Raw genomic sequence first — 13,070 nt, forward strand, 5'->3', positions numbered from 1 at the left:
TTGGAATTCAACACTGAATAAAGCAATACCAGGACAAAAACATGTGACCATACCCAGGGCTATACCAGGTTTTATTTGATATAAGCCAGACTAAATTAGGACAAGGAATTAGAATCATAAAACCACGATTAAACAAAGACTTGAGCTGTAGGTCGTAATAGTCACTTCGCTAATGTGTTTTATTATTTTATTGGGATTATAAGGATTTGGGAGTACATTGTGGGTTTATTGTGCCGTTTTTTTTTTTACATTATCAATACTTAGTTAACTTGTATTTTTCTGTACAATTTATAGCTATTTTTGAATGAAATCCTATAAGCTTGTGTGTTTTTAAGTATAGTTTGTGTCAGACATTTGATCAGATCATAAAAATACTTTAGCTTTTGTCATGCGTGTTTTAGTCAACCAAGATGTTCTTTCGTCGACTACAGCCCTATACTAAATCTGGACTAGCACAATGACTAAAACTATCCATCCAAACTGAATCCATGACAACATCAGCGCTTAAAAATCTCCAAACCAGTGTTACTCATACATCAGTTAGACTCACTCGGCTACAAACTTATTTGAACCCTTTTTTCACTCTTTTGAAACGCACTTAAAGTTGAAGAAACATCTGAAAGCTCCAAAACAAAAGAAGAAAAAAATAGTGCGGGCTTGAAGTATCACATATGCTGCAGAGAATGTCAGTGTCACGACCTCAAAGGGAAAAGCCAAACGGATCAGCCTCTACGCGCCTATCTCGCTCCCATCTGTAGTAGATTTGGTGACACGAGGTGCACAGAGGGAGCCCGAACACTTACAGCCCCCTCTGCACCCTCCCAAAAACAAACAAAGGGACTTCTCTTGTTCTCGGGCTGGCAAGGGAGGCTCACAGCATGAATAATTAACAAGAGCCAAACAGTACGCAATTTCACTATATCCTCCTGACCTAACTTCTCTGGTAGTCTGGCTGTCGGCATCGGTAAAAACACATGTGAAGAAATTCTGAAAGATTTTTTATGAATGTTGTCGACCCATAGTACGCAATGTCAAGCTGTCAATCAAGGAGCTCTTTCATTAGTTCAGTCTCTGGAGAATTGCTTTTAAGTTGAACTAATCATGTATAATCAATAAGAAAATACATTGTAATAGCTTTAGATACTAGAGATTGAAGAGATTGTTGCCACGCATAAGCCATTCCACAAGCCGTCGTTCTCAAACTTTTCACATCAAGTACCACCAGCTCTAGACTATTTTGGGGTCTAAACTAGGAATATTTCTAGTCGCAAAAATGTCAAAAATAGGACTTACACAGTAGAACTAACAAAGGACGTATCCAAAATGTGAATGCAATAGACTCTATGTTAGGCAAACACTAGAACTGCAGAGGAATCTGGGTACCGCAGTTTGAGAAACACTGAGATAGGCTATAACATCTTAACAAAGATCTCATGCTATTTAAACTCCCTTTAGAGGTAGATATCTGCTACTGATATTATGTCAAATGAACTTCTGTGAGCTTTTAGATGTTATAATAGTGTTCCTTTATCATTAACGTGCCCAAGAGTTGCATTTTTATTGATTCATGCATGTTTTAGTCATTTTGTATTGTCCTGCCCCTGAGGCTTGACTGCTCGGAAAAATTCAGTGTTCACCTACCCCCTTTCCCCACCCACATCCCTGTATTTACCGGTACTTTTGATTATTAAAAAAACATTCTATTCCTGGTCATAACTGTTAAAAATGTTCCATTGACATTTTTCAACAATAAAAACATGCATATGAAAGTCTGCAGCTTTTTCTTACGGTGAAATGCCATATTTATGTCAATGAACCTGTTTTAGAATAGGGTTTATTGCCATTTGTCAATGAACAAAATTCACAGACATAGGAACTTGTCCTGGTGATTCAAAACAGCTGAATACAAAACGACACAACAACAACAACAACAATGATGAAAATGCAAAATGTAAAAAAGATTGTCTATGTATGTTTTGCTTTAATATTAAGTACCTACAAAACCAGAAAATGTCACCTATAACTAATGCCACCTTTATGCTGTTGTTTTGTTGTGTTTGGTTAAAGTGTTTTATATGTTACCAACTTTACTTTCTACACTACTGACTTTTCTGTATTATAAAACATGTATATTGTCCAGTTAACATTATCTCAAGGAAGGTCAAATTATCACTTCATCTTCAAAACAGAAGTCTACTGAGTGAGAGTGATGACGTGAACGGGGGGCGTGTGCGTCAGATGCTTGTCCCCGCCCCCCACGCGCGGTTGGACGCGCCGCGCCGCGCCGCGCCGCTCCGCTCCTGCTCCGCGCCGCGCTGCGCTCAGTGCGTTCACCAAACTGTTTGCATACCACGCTCCCCTTTGCACCGCGTGCTTGTCCAAATTGGGATCCCAGATCTCGGAGGAGCGCTGGAATTTATGAGTCGGACGCTGGTACATTTCTCCTCCCTGGACATCCCGACCGACACGCGTCTTCGCCCTGTCCACCAAACCCCACACTGTTCTGAAGCTTTTTACGCACGATTGTTGTAGTTACACTTTATCGGGGAATCTGCCTGTCACGGGGTTCCAACACTGAGCTGCGCTGTGAGGTAAGAGCAAACACTCGTTAATGTTTCTTGCTTCGTTGTTTTACTTGTACGACTTGAGTTAAATCGCTTTCTTTTGTGCGCGCCCGGGGCTGTCTTTGATGATTCTTCACTTACTTTCTTATTGCAAGTTTGGATTGTGGTTGTTCACGGAGAAAAGTGCATGGAAAAATAAACGTACGAGCCTCCGTCCTGCGATCGTTGACTATCTTTTGCCTGTGGGGAGACGTCATTTAAACAGTTGCATCGTGCGCTGCGGTCAGGGAGCGCGTGGAACCAGGGCAGTTGGAGGGATGTGTGTCACTCATGAATCTGGCAGACTTCCCACGGGGCTCCAGCCGTGCGTCCCCCGGCCGTGAGGAGGCGGAGGCGGCTGTACGTGCGGGGACTGTGCGGGGTCAGCAGATAGACGCGTACCTCTGCTGTAGGGCACGAGTTCACTGTCACACTGCATCCATCAGAGGAGGCATCAGCTCGTCACATCCACTCGGTTTGATCCTCACTGAAGCCTGTGGCATGTGACTGTGACAGGGACACTAAAAGCTCCACTGTCGCTTCTTCAAAAGTTGTGACAGAATGAACTGACTCGTCTGCAAATAGAACTACTTTCCAAATGTAGTAATCTATCTTTTCAACATGTACTATAGCTATCATATGTGTCAAATTGCTTTTCGCATAATGTTCAGAAATACTGTCTGAAATAGGAGTTAAAATGTTCAAATACTACAATATTTTTAACCGTTATATGTTACATTCTGTTGCATTATATTTCTAGTATTTTTTATAATTTGTCCCATCTGTTTTGTAGTTTTTAACAGCAGGTTATGCAAATTTAAACACGGGAAAGTTACCAATACAACTAAAGTTCTGGCTATTCATCAGCAAGTTAATTTAAGTTGGACAGCATGAACTTTTTGCCTACATAGACAAAACCAGTGATGCATTGCAGACTAGTAGAAACCATAATGAAATTTTGCCAGAGGGTATCGGCTCCTAGGGACCCATTAACACAAGTCCATGTCTGGGCGAGTGTGCAGTCCTCCACTGTCTTGCCCCAAGTTAAAGTCTGAATCATTCAGTTCAGCTCTCAATCTCGTCGCGTCTGGAGCAGAACACCATCATCTCCCGCCCAGCAGCTCTGCCAGACTGACAAATCTGCATCTGTTATTCTGTCTGTGATTAATGGAATGGACCGCGATGCCACTGCTGCAACATGCACAAAGCAGTGTCTTTCTTTAGCCTCAGAAGAACTGCTGCTCGGGATGTATGTGGAAACACTGAAGCTTTTTCAATGATTTCCTTGGACATTTTTTGGTTTAAAACTGTCACATCAAGGGTTGTTTTTTAATATGAAAAAGGGACAGATTTTGGACGTAACCAGGGCCAACCAGGCCAACAAGAACTTTAAACTATAAAACTATTTAAGCAATTCTAAAGCTAGGTTTATCATTGCAGACATGTATCAATCTTAATCAAGTATAAGTGGGTTATTATCCAGCTCTAAACAGAGGCTAAACCAGGAAAAATGTAGAACTAAACTACTTTTTAAGCAGGAAAATCCAAACACACTCAAATCAGACTGATTATTTCGCAGCTAATGAGGATCTTAATAAAGTAAGGGTGCGTTCACACTTACAGCACATTCAAATTGGAACCAAACCAGGAACTAAACATAGACAAGGCTCGGGCTAAACCATGACTAAAACTGGTCCAAATCGGGTGTAAACTGGGACCAAACAAAGTGTGTGAACCAATCCAAACTTGAACCAGGACAAGGGCTGAGTCCACACTTGCACAATAACCACATACACTTTGGGACTAAAAAGATTAAACCCAGAACTAAACCAAGACTTGAAAAGGACTAAACTAGAAATAGAATGGGACCAAAGAAAATCTTCAAGACTCAACTGAGGAACCAAATCAGAAGTTTGTACACCCCAAAACGGCTCCAAGTTTCCCCCTCAGTACTGATTTTTCTTTGCAGATTCCGATGACTAAACTTCCCCTTCAGCATTTCTTTACTCAAATCACTTCGGCTGTTTTGAAATTGTTTTGTTGCTGAGTGATTGATTCAGTTGCAAGCATGAGCCATTCCCCAATCTACACTATAATTAATATGGGGAATAACATTTAGCTGAAACAATGCGCCTTCTGTATGTATTTTGCATTGTAGGTAGTAATTAGTAAGCAGCCCTTCAGTGTTTATGGCAATAGCAAATCTCCATTGAGTAAAGCTAGTATTTATTCCACCTACAAACCTGTAACACCTGGTACGAGACTTGCCACTGGCGCTCGTGGGGCACTCATTTGAATAGCAGCCCCATAATGTGTTGTGGCTAATCACGCTTTTGCCCGTGCCAGAGCTCGCAAGTGTTAACAATGAAATCCTACAGTCTTTGTCGTGTCGTTCTTGTTAGGAGAAAAAAAATGGGTGTGAATTGATGTGTGGTGGCTCCAAGCTGCAAGGAGCACAGTAGTGAGTGACTCGGCCTGGCAGAGTAGCACTCATTAAAAGCCTAAAGTTAATCAATCTTTTGTTTACACATGGCTTCTCCTGATCCTAATTTCCCATAACACGCCTCCTCCGTATATTAACCTCTTATTCCAACATCTCGGGCTGGAAATGAGGCAAGAGCAATATTTTTCTGTCTGTGTGGAGCTGAGCAGCATTATGCAAACATGAAGCATGCTTTTTCTTGGTTGAATAATGAAATTACAACAGAGCTTGAATAAGAGGGGCTTTATGCAACTGATTGGAAGCAACCTTTGCTGATTGGCCTCATTGACATGCAAAGCACACATTCTGATATATTTTATACTTTTGTTGAAATGACGTTTGATGTTTTGGTTGCTATCACGGTGTTACTAAGCAGTCTTGTCACAATGGTACATTTCAAGTATGATTTTGATACTAAAGAGAATGCTTGTTACCACACTCATACATTTGATACTATGATCATAATCTTTAATAACTATAATAATAAGTGGTATTGATATATATAGATCAAACCGTTCAAAAACTATTCAGGAAAGGTTTGATTTTTTTTTTTTTTAAACATCAATAATCGATACAAATGAGTACATGAGTAGATTTGAAGCTACTGTAATTTTACCATCAATTAGTATCTGAATATCAATTTGGCAACCCTAGTAAAAAAAAGTGTTCCTTGTAAAAAAGTGTTTGGTTTACAATTTGAAAGAATGCAAATTAGTGCATGCAAAGTTGAAATAAATGTATAAATGTAATCATTATAATATCTACATAATAATTACTATAGTATCTGATGGCAAGAAGTGTTTTTGTTTAGTTTGGCATTTGCATGTTCTTCTTATGTCTGGATCACAGGGGGTTTCTATGGTTGCTGCTATGGTTCTCTGTGTGGTATGAATGGGTCGAATGCAAGAACAAAGTGTGGATTTTGTGGAAAAGTATACCTTCATCATACCTTTCCAACCTTTTGGTAAATGCCATACTATGAAGCATATCAGGCAAAGCAATTATTCATCCCTCCATACGGACAAGTAGGTGTGTACTGAATAAATGTCGTTTAACCTTTACCATACTGGCCTTGCTATACTTTACCTCATCCATTGCTCCGCTTTCCTCACTTTCCATTGTCGTCATTGAGCCTTCAGGTCACATTTGTGTCCATATTGATAGGTTCAGAGCAGTGAAGGAGAGGGGAAAACACGCCTGGGTCATCAGTCTCCACTCCCCACTCATGCATAAGCTCGGTACAGCCGCAGCAGCGGTCCGTAGAGAGCTGGAACTAAATGGAGTATCTATTGGCTCAATGAGAAAATTGCTTTTTTCGATTGCAAGAGGACCCTTCATTTAACGTGTGCGATGCAGAGAACTCGACCAGTAATGGGTTTGGCATCTCTGTTGTCAGGAGAGACCAGAGAAAATGAATTTAGCTTTTGCAGCAGGCAGAAATGATTCACTCTCTGAAAAGATGCAGTTTTCATAATAAATTTAGAAGCCACAGAGGTGTGTATTTGCTGCATCTGTCAGTTCTGTTTTAGAGATGACTTGGTGTTGAGACATTGTGGTTTGGTTCAGCCCACCAAGGAGATTTCTTGGCTTGGGCCACGAAGTAACTCTACCAAAGGAAACATGGTACTGTATAACTGTATATCATTTGCTTTCCCTGGCTATAGTTTGCTTGAATTCCCCTCAACTTAACATGCACAATAGACTAATCCCAGGCTAGACACTTTTACGAACCAATTTCTCTTTTCTTTTTTTTCTAAATTTAGCTTCAAATGTGTTGAATGAATCCAACAGTTTGCATTTCTTTCTGAATTTTAACTGATTTGAATTTGAATGTAATGGAAATAACGCTATGCAAATATCAGTTTAAGATGTATCACGATTTCTTGTCCTTTTTTAAATGCCATGACAAGACATGAACCAATACCGTCATATTCCAAATGATTAAGATATAAAAGTGTTTAATAACTTATTTTCTCTCCTCTGAAATGGAGAAAAAGTTCATGGTTTATGTAGTTATCTCTATTATTTAGCCACTGCTGAAACAAAACAATGCATTTAAGCAAAAAAGCTTGCAATTCAATATATTGTGAGACTTTTGACAATATGATATCACAATATTTCGGTTATTTTTTCATCTCAAGTATTCACCTTATACCAGAAGTTGCCATAAGCACCATCGTGAATTGTGCCTCCTTCTGCTTGTGTTAGTTTACACAGAGTTGCTGGTCTCGACAGAAAATAAGTTCAAAGCAGAGCGCGGAGCTGAGGGATGTTTCCTTGTTGGTGCACATGAACATTGAACATTTTACACAAATCAATCTACGGTACTTTATATTAAGATTTGTTCTCGTTCCTCTCCAAATAGCCAAAACAATAGAAGTACCGATCCGTAGCAAAAAGAGGCAAGTGGGCGGGGTGGAAATTGTATCAAGAAGCTATAAAAATTGAATTAACCGCAAGTGCTTTTCTCACGAGCTGTTGAGACATTGTGGTTTGTTTCAGTTTGGAAAGGGGGTTTCTTGCCTTTGGTCATAAATATGGATGTCCTCCAAATCTAATTTGACTCCCCAGTTTTCCTCACTAACAACACATCAGAAAGTCTTCCATTAAAGTTACTCACCATTACTGTTTGCCGGTGTGGACCAGGATGCAGTGGGTGACCTAAGCTTTAGGGGGGAGAGCTAGCAGAGAAGGCAGAGAAGGCAGGAAGGGCTGGGGGTTTCGCCACTCCGGACATTTTATCAGGAGGAAGCAGACTGGCCTGTTTGAGCTTCAACCCAGGAATTCTTCACTGCTTATCTTTGCATTCACCCAATTTCCCTTTATAACAGCCGCAGCGAGAAGGTAATGAGGTAAAAGGTATGTATTTGTCAAGCTGGTCCTCCTAGATAGCGTGCGTTTGCTAAGTCGTGGATGGATTTAAATCACATTTATCTCAATACCCCCATAGCCATTTTTGAACTGCACTTAATGTTTCTCAGAGCTAATAAACCGTGTCGTCTAGGTGTCCATAAAGGCAGTAGAGCTTAGTATCCGATGGTCATTATACGGAGAGAGCGCACTCGCTAAATCTTATATATGCCTTAGGGGCCTTTCCCTCACCTTTTTATCCCCTAGATGTACCCAAAGCACACTGGAGGGATTTTTACAAAGAAAACCTGGCCGTCTGTTCACGTTAGATCTTTCAAACTAAAGCATGTTTCCTGGTGAAGACAAGAGAAATGGCGTGGTGTGGTTTCTTCCATCGCGGGTATAGGGGCTCGATTGTCTGGTGAACAAGCGGTTCTTTGATAAGCATGCACAATGGTTGGGTTGACTCGCATTGAACCCTGTGTTGGTTGACTTGGCTCTTTGGGCGAGCGGAAGCGCGGCACTAAACTAGGCAGGAGGAGACACCAATTGTTTCTTGTTCAGCTGGCTCCGCTGAAAACCCCTCTGCCAATCTTAGTTTAACAGATAAGATCGTGTCCTCTCTTCCGTGTGGATGTATGAGGTGGTAAAATGGAAGCCATATATAGTTTGGATCATAATCCAGATCTTTGTCTGTCCCAAGTACGAATGTGCCACAAGGAAACAAAAACCTATGTTCATGTATAAAAGAATGACATACAAGTGTCATCACAATTCTACAATATCAAACTACATTTTCATTCTAAGGAAAAGATTTGATGCCTGATACCATTTTCAATGAAAACACTCCCAATAGAAAGTCATTTGCACTCTTTTACTAGTTCTGATAAAGATCAAGACAATTCTTAAACTATTCAGGAGATGGAACAACTCTATTGCAAGTTAGTATTTAGTGGAATATTATTATTATTTAGTATCGCAAATGACAATTACAATTCATTTGAAACTTAAGTTATGCTTGAAATGTGGTTGAAGTCTTCACACAAATCAAATGTCTTTTTAAATGTAAACTAAAAGTTTCCGTCAAAAAAATAATGAATTATAAACCGAATGCAAACTGATATACATTTGGTCCTTGTTTCTTTTTGCAGTCGACCTCACTCTTGGACTGTACGTTTTATGCAGGTGGAGTGACTCTGGAGCTTAAGCTGCTGTTAAGGTGGACATTAAGAATCAAATGGCCATGGCGCTCGCTCATATAGTCTGCTGTGAGCCGCTGTGTGCAGTACTTATTTAGGTAATTGCTGTGACAAAGCTCGTGATGTGCAAGTGACACTGATTTACGCAGCTATTGATTTGTTCTAATTCATGTGTCACTTTAATTAGCGAGAAAGGGAACAAAAATGAATGTGACTGCCTCAGCTTAAGTAAATAATGCTGGATAGTTATTGTGCGGTGCGAATGTGCCAACTCGAAGAATGATTGCATACAGTACAACGGACAAGTTATTAGATTTTTGTTGAAAGTATATTTGTGTTTGTGTCATTTTAAAAGGAACATCCAAAATATCAAGCATTTATATTGATGTTATTTTCTCCCTGGGTAAAACTGGACCGTCACTGCACAATGTGGCTGGTTGTATCTGGAAGGGCATCTGACCAGTTCAGTGTAAGCATGACGATAAATAAAACATATCGGTTTATTATGTAATATTGCAATACATATTATATTGTTGAGAATAAAAAGGGAGATCATTGCATCAGGAAAGGCAATACATTATATCTCAATTTACAATGCAAAACACTGCAGACCAGGATTCATATGTTATAATACTGTATTTCAACTTTATAGCTATATCCTGCAAGCCATAACTGAAATCAAACAATTAATTGACTATTTCCCAACAGTATTTTTTCTTGATAACTGCCTGAATGTCTATCTCACCCTTTTTAGTAGTTTTATGTCATTTGAGATTCTCAGTACAGTCCTCACACAGCCTTTTCGGTTATGGGCTATGGGTTATGGTTTCTCTGAGATGGTACGGTGAATGGAGTGTGTTTTTACTGCCTCTCCCTGTGACTCAAAGCTCTAATGCCTCTCCCCTCTCTCTCCCCCTCTCGCTCTCCATGTGCTATCCTGACTCAAGCATTTTTCTGATCGTTTGCTCATTTGTAGCTTCTGGTCTTTCTCTTCTGCAGCCACATTTCCGTTCCGTAGCCCATCCTTTCGCTCACTCTTATCCCAGGTTTCCAAGCACGGCTGCTACTTTACTTTCCGTACTCTGGAAGATGGATTTACAATAGGACATTCATTTGTCATTTGTGGTTTTCAAACCATTTTACTGGTTTTCAAACTTGTCATAGCAACTGCTTCCGCCAGAGAGGGTTTTTATCAAGCTGGATGAAGCACCAAATTAAAATGTTATATTTAAAACCGAAATGCAACTAAACATGAACCACAATCTACTAATGAGGAGGCACCGCAGGTGAATAAAACTTAACCAGGACTAATATGCGTTTGAAAAGAACTAATGTAGCACTAAATCAGAGCAGTCCCAGATCTAATCTTGGACTAAACAACATCAACATGGAGCAAACCTGGACATAACTTTAAGCCGGGTACTGTGAAAGGAAGAAGTAAATTGGTCTAACTAGTTTCTAGCTCTCACAAAGCCTTTGGCCACTTTGGCACATCCCTGCGTGATTTTTGGGCAAATGCTCTTTCAGATGGGGAAGTGAAACAGCCGTACCGCCATCGCACAGCATCAGTTCTTATCATAAAGTGTCATTTAGAGACCCACATGGTTCTTTTGAATGAATTTGGGTTTGATAGATTGAGGTAGATGCTGACAGCGGGGCCTGATTTTGTCCAAAAAGTGCCTCTTTTATGATACACTTTTTCAATCATTTGCAAAAGAAGCAGCAGTCAGATAGTTACACCCCATGAAATACAAGCTTTGGTACTTACCCCACAGCATTGCACTTTGTTGCCTTTAGGAGACAAACACATTTTTCATGTATTATCATGTTCCCAACACACACATGGTACACACAGTAGAATAACAATATGATAATAGTGACCGTCTCCCACGCTGCAGTAGATTTAGTAATTGGGAGTGTACAAACGATCTGCAGGGTGGACACTGCGTTGTAACCCAGATAATTGGCCTATTATCATTTTACACGAATGAAGCACACGTCGGGGGGCTGCATGTGGCCTCATTAGCTGACCTCCCCACGACTCTGCTCTGAGATTTGAATGCGAAATGCGAGCCGTTTAGCACCAGCCTCGGATAAGTTACCATGTATGATGTAGCCCTGTTTGCCACCTCACCCCGTCTCCCTCTCCCTCTCCCCCCATCGCCATCCACTGCACAATTACAGACTACTTCTTGGAGATTTATTTTGAGCGTCGCTGAGGTTTGCGTCCCCGTCTGCTAATAACACTTTGCCGCTCCAGTCAATGATAACCGCGCAGACGAGCTCGGTTGGCAGCTGTCAGAAGAAGAAAATATAGGGCTGTTTTATTTATCGTATCTCCCTGAAAGTGGGTTAAATGTTTGTGTTTTATGAGCAAACATGCGAAGGGAAGGCCTTAGCTCAGCAGAAAGATCTTTGTTTGAACTTGTAAACGAGTGTAGACTTCAGTGGACATAATTGGGTTGATGTTATTCTTCATCCTGCTATCTTCAGCATTGTAAACTGGTGTGGTCTCAATACAAATATACTGAGTGGGCACCGCAAAACATAACATAACTTGAATATTTTGAAGGCAGAATAGTATAAATACAGCTATGGAAGTTTGTAAACGAATAACAATGTATATTTTGCCTTGCATGTCCAGTCAGTTGTAGCCTTCTAGTACTATAAGTATTAAAAGCAAGTACTTTGTCAAAGGAACTTAGTAACAGCAGTAGATGGACAATATATGGACATTTACATGTTGTGAATGTTGTTTTTAATTTATGCAACATTTGAGTGTATCATTTATAGTCCAAAAAGAGATGATAAAAACTAAAAATGAAAAAGTGATGTTATAAACTCTCAAATAGTTGTCTGTTGACTAAACCTGTACTTATAAATTTACAGACATGTTCTAACACATTGCTGTTGGAATGATGTAATCATATGAATATTGTCAAACGAATACTCCAAAAACAAGATATACATTTTTGTACTGGCCACACGTGCTTTCAGCATTAGTGTGGTCTATGTTGAATATTTTGACGGCAAAAAATGCAAAACCATCAACTTTGCACATGAGTAACGTTCTGACTGTGATTATATATGCATTCAAAATCTGTTAATAGTCTATTTAAGTTAAATATACACAAGAAAATCTCCTGATTTTTTTCTAATCATGACACGCATCTGATTTTGCAGTTTGCATGCCTTAAAGCTCCAAAAATCAGATAATCAGATTTTGGTGTGAATTTGCACATGTCCATTTTACCTTAGTGATGGTAAATAGTTGTTCATAGTTGTATTAATTGTATTGGGAGCAATAAAATTACTCAATGTTGATGTACTTTTTTTACTATTTTATTTTGGGGCCTCTTTCCTAATGGACTGTAGTTGCAATAAGAATAATCTAGGTTGCTCGAGTTGTTGTAGCATTTGTACTTGTAACAGAATAAAATATTTGGGGCCAAAAAACTTAAATGGACGTGTCTAAATCGGTAACAGTGGTCATTAGGTCAATCCTAATTGCAGCAGTCATCGTTTCGGCTCTTAGTAGTAGCATTTGTAGTTGCAGTATTATAAGTTTCTATTCGTAGTTGGTTTTATTGTCAACAACTTAGTTATTTCAAGCAATTCCTTTGTCATATACACTAACAATACTTTTTTCTTGACTCTAGACTTTTCTTCCTCCTCTGCTCTTTTGAAACTCTGTCCAAAACATTTTTTTTTCCACACGGTGCTGAGCTCTCGGTCTTTGAAGCCCACACACCTTGCTGCATGTCCCGTGGATACTGCCTCTCCCACCGCGCCGCCACTTTCATTAGACACATCTGCTCCTATGGCTTCCCCAGCATCACAAAACATGACTTAGTTTAAAAAGATTTTGAAAAAAGTCTTTTACTGGCTGTAGGAGTGGCTGGATAATTATCAGTCTCTTATATGACATCAATGTTG

At 39.7% G+C, this 13,070-nt stretch overlaps 1 protein-coding gene across 1 annotated transcript in view; it reads left to right on the forward strand.

Annotated features, from left to right (window-relative positions):
* The first annotated feature begins 2,317 nt into the window (after positions 1-2,317).
* The window catches only part of tspan18b (tetraspanin 18b), a 57,190-nt gene continuing 46,437 nt past the window's right edge, over positions 2,318-13,070 (forward strand). The window contains exon 1 of the mRNA XM_072434912.1: positions 2,318-2,591. The gene's annotated coding sequence lies outside the window, so the exon portion shown is untranslated. The remainder of the gene's footprint in view (positions 2,592-13,070) is intronic.

This window comes from Eucyclogobius newberryi, unplaced genomic scaffold (genome assembly GCF_026437365.1).
Source record: "Eucyclogobius newberryi isolate DKJ021-1_F unplaced genomic scaffold, fEucNew1.0.hap1 SCAF_7, whole genome shotgun sequence".
Lineage (NCBI taxonomy): Eukaryota > Metazoa > Chordata > Actinopteri > Gobiiformes > Gobiidae > Eucyclogobius > Eucyclogobius newberryi.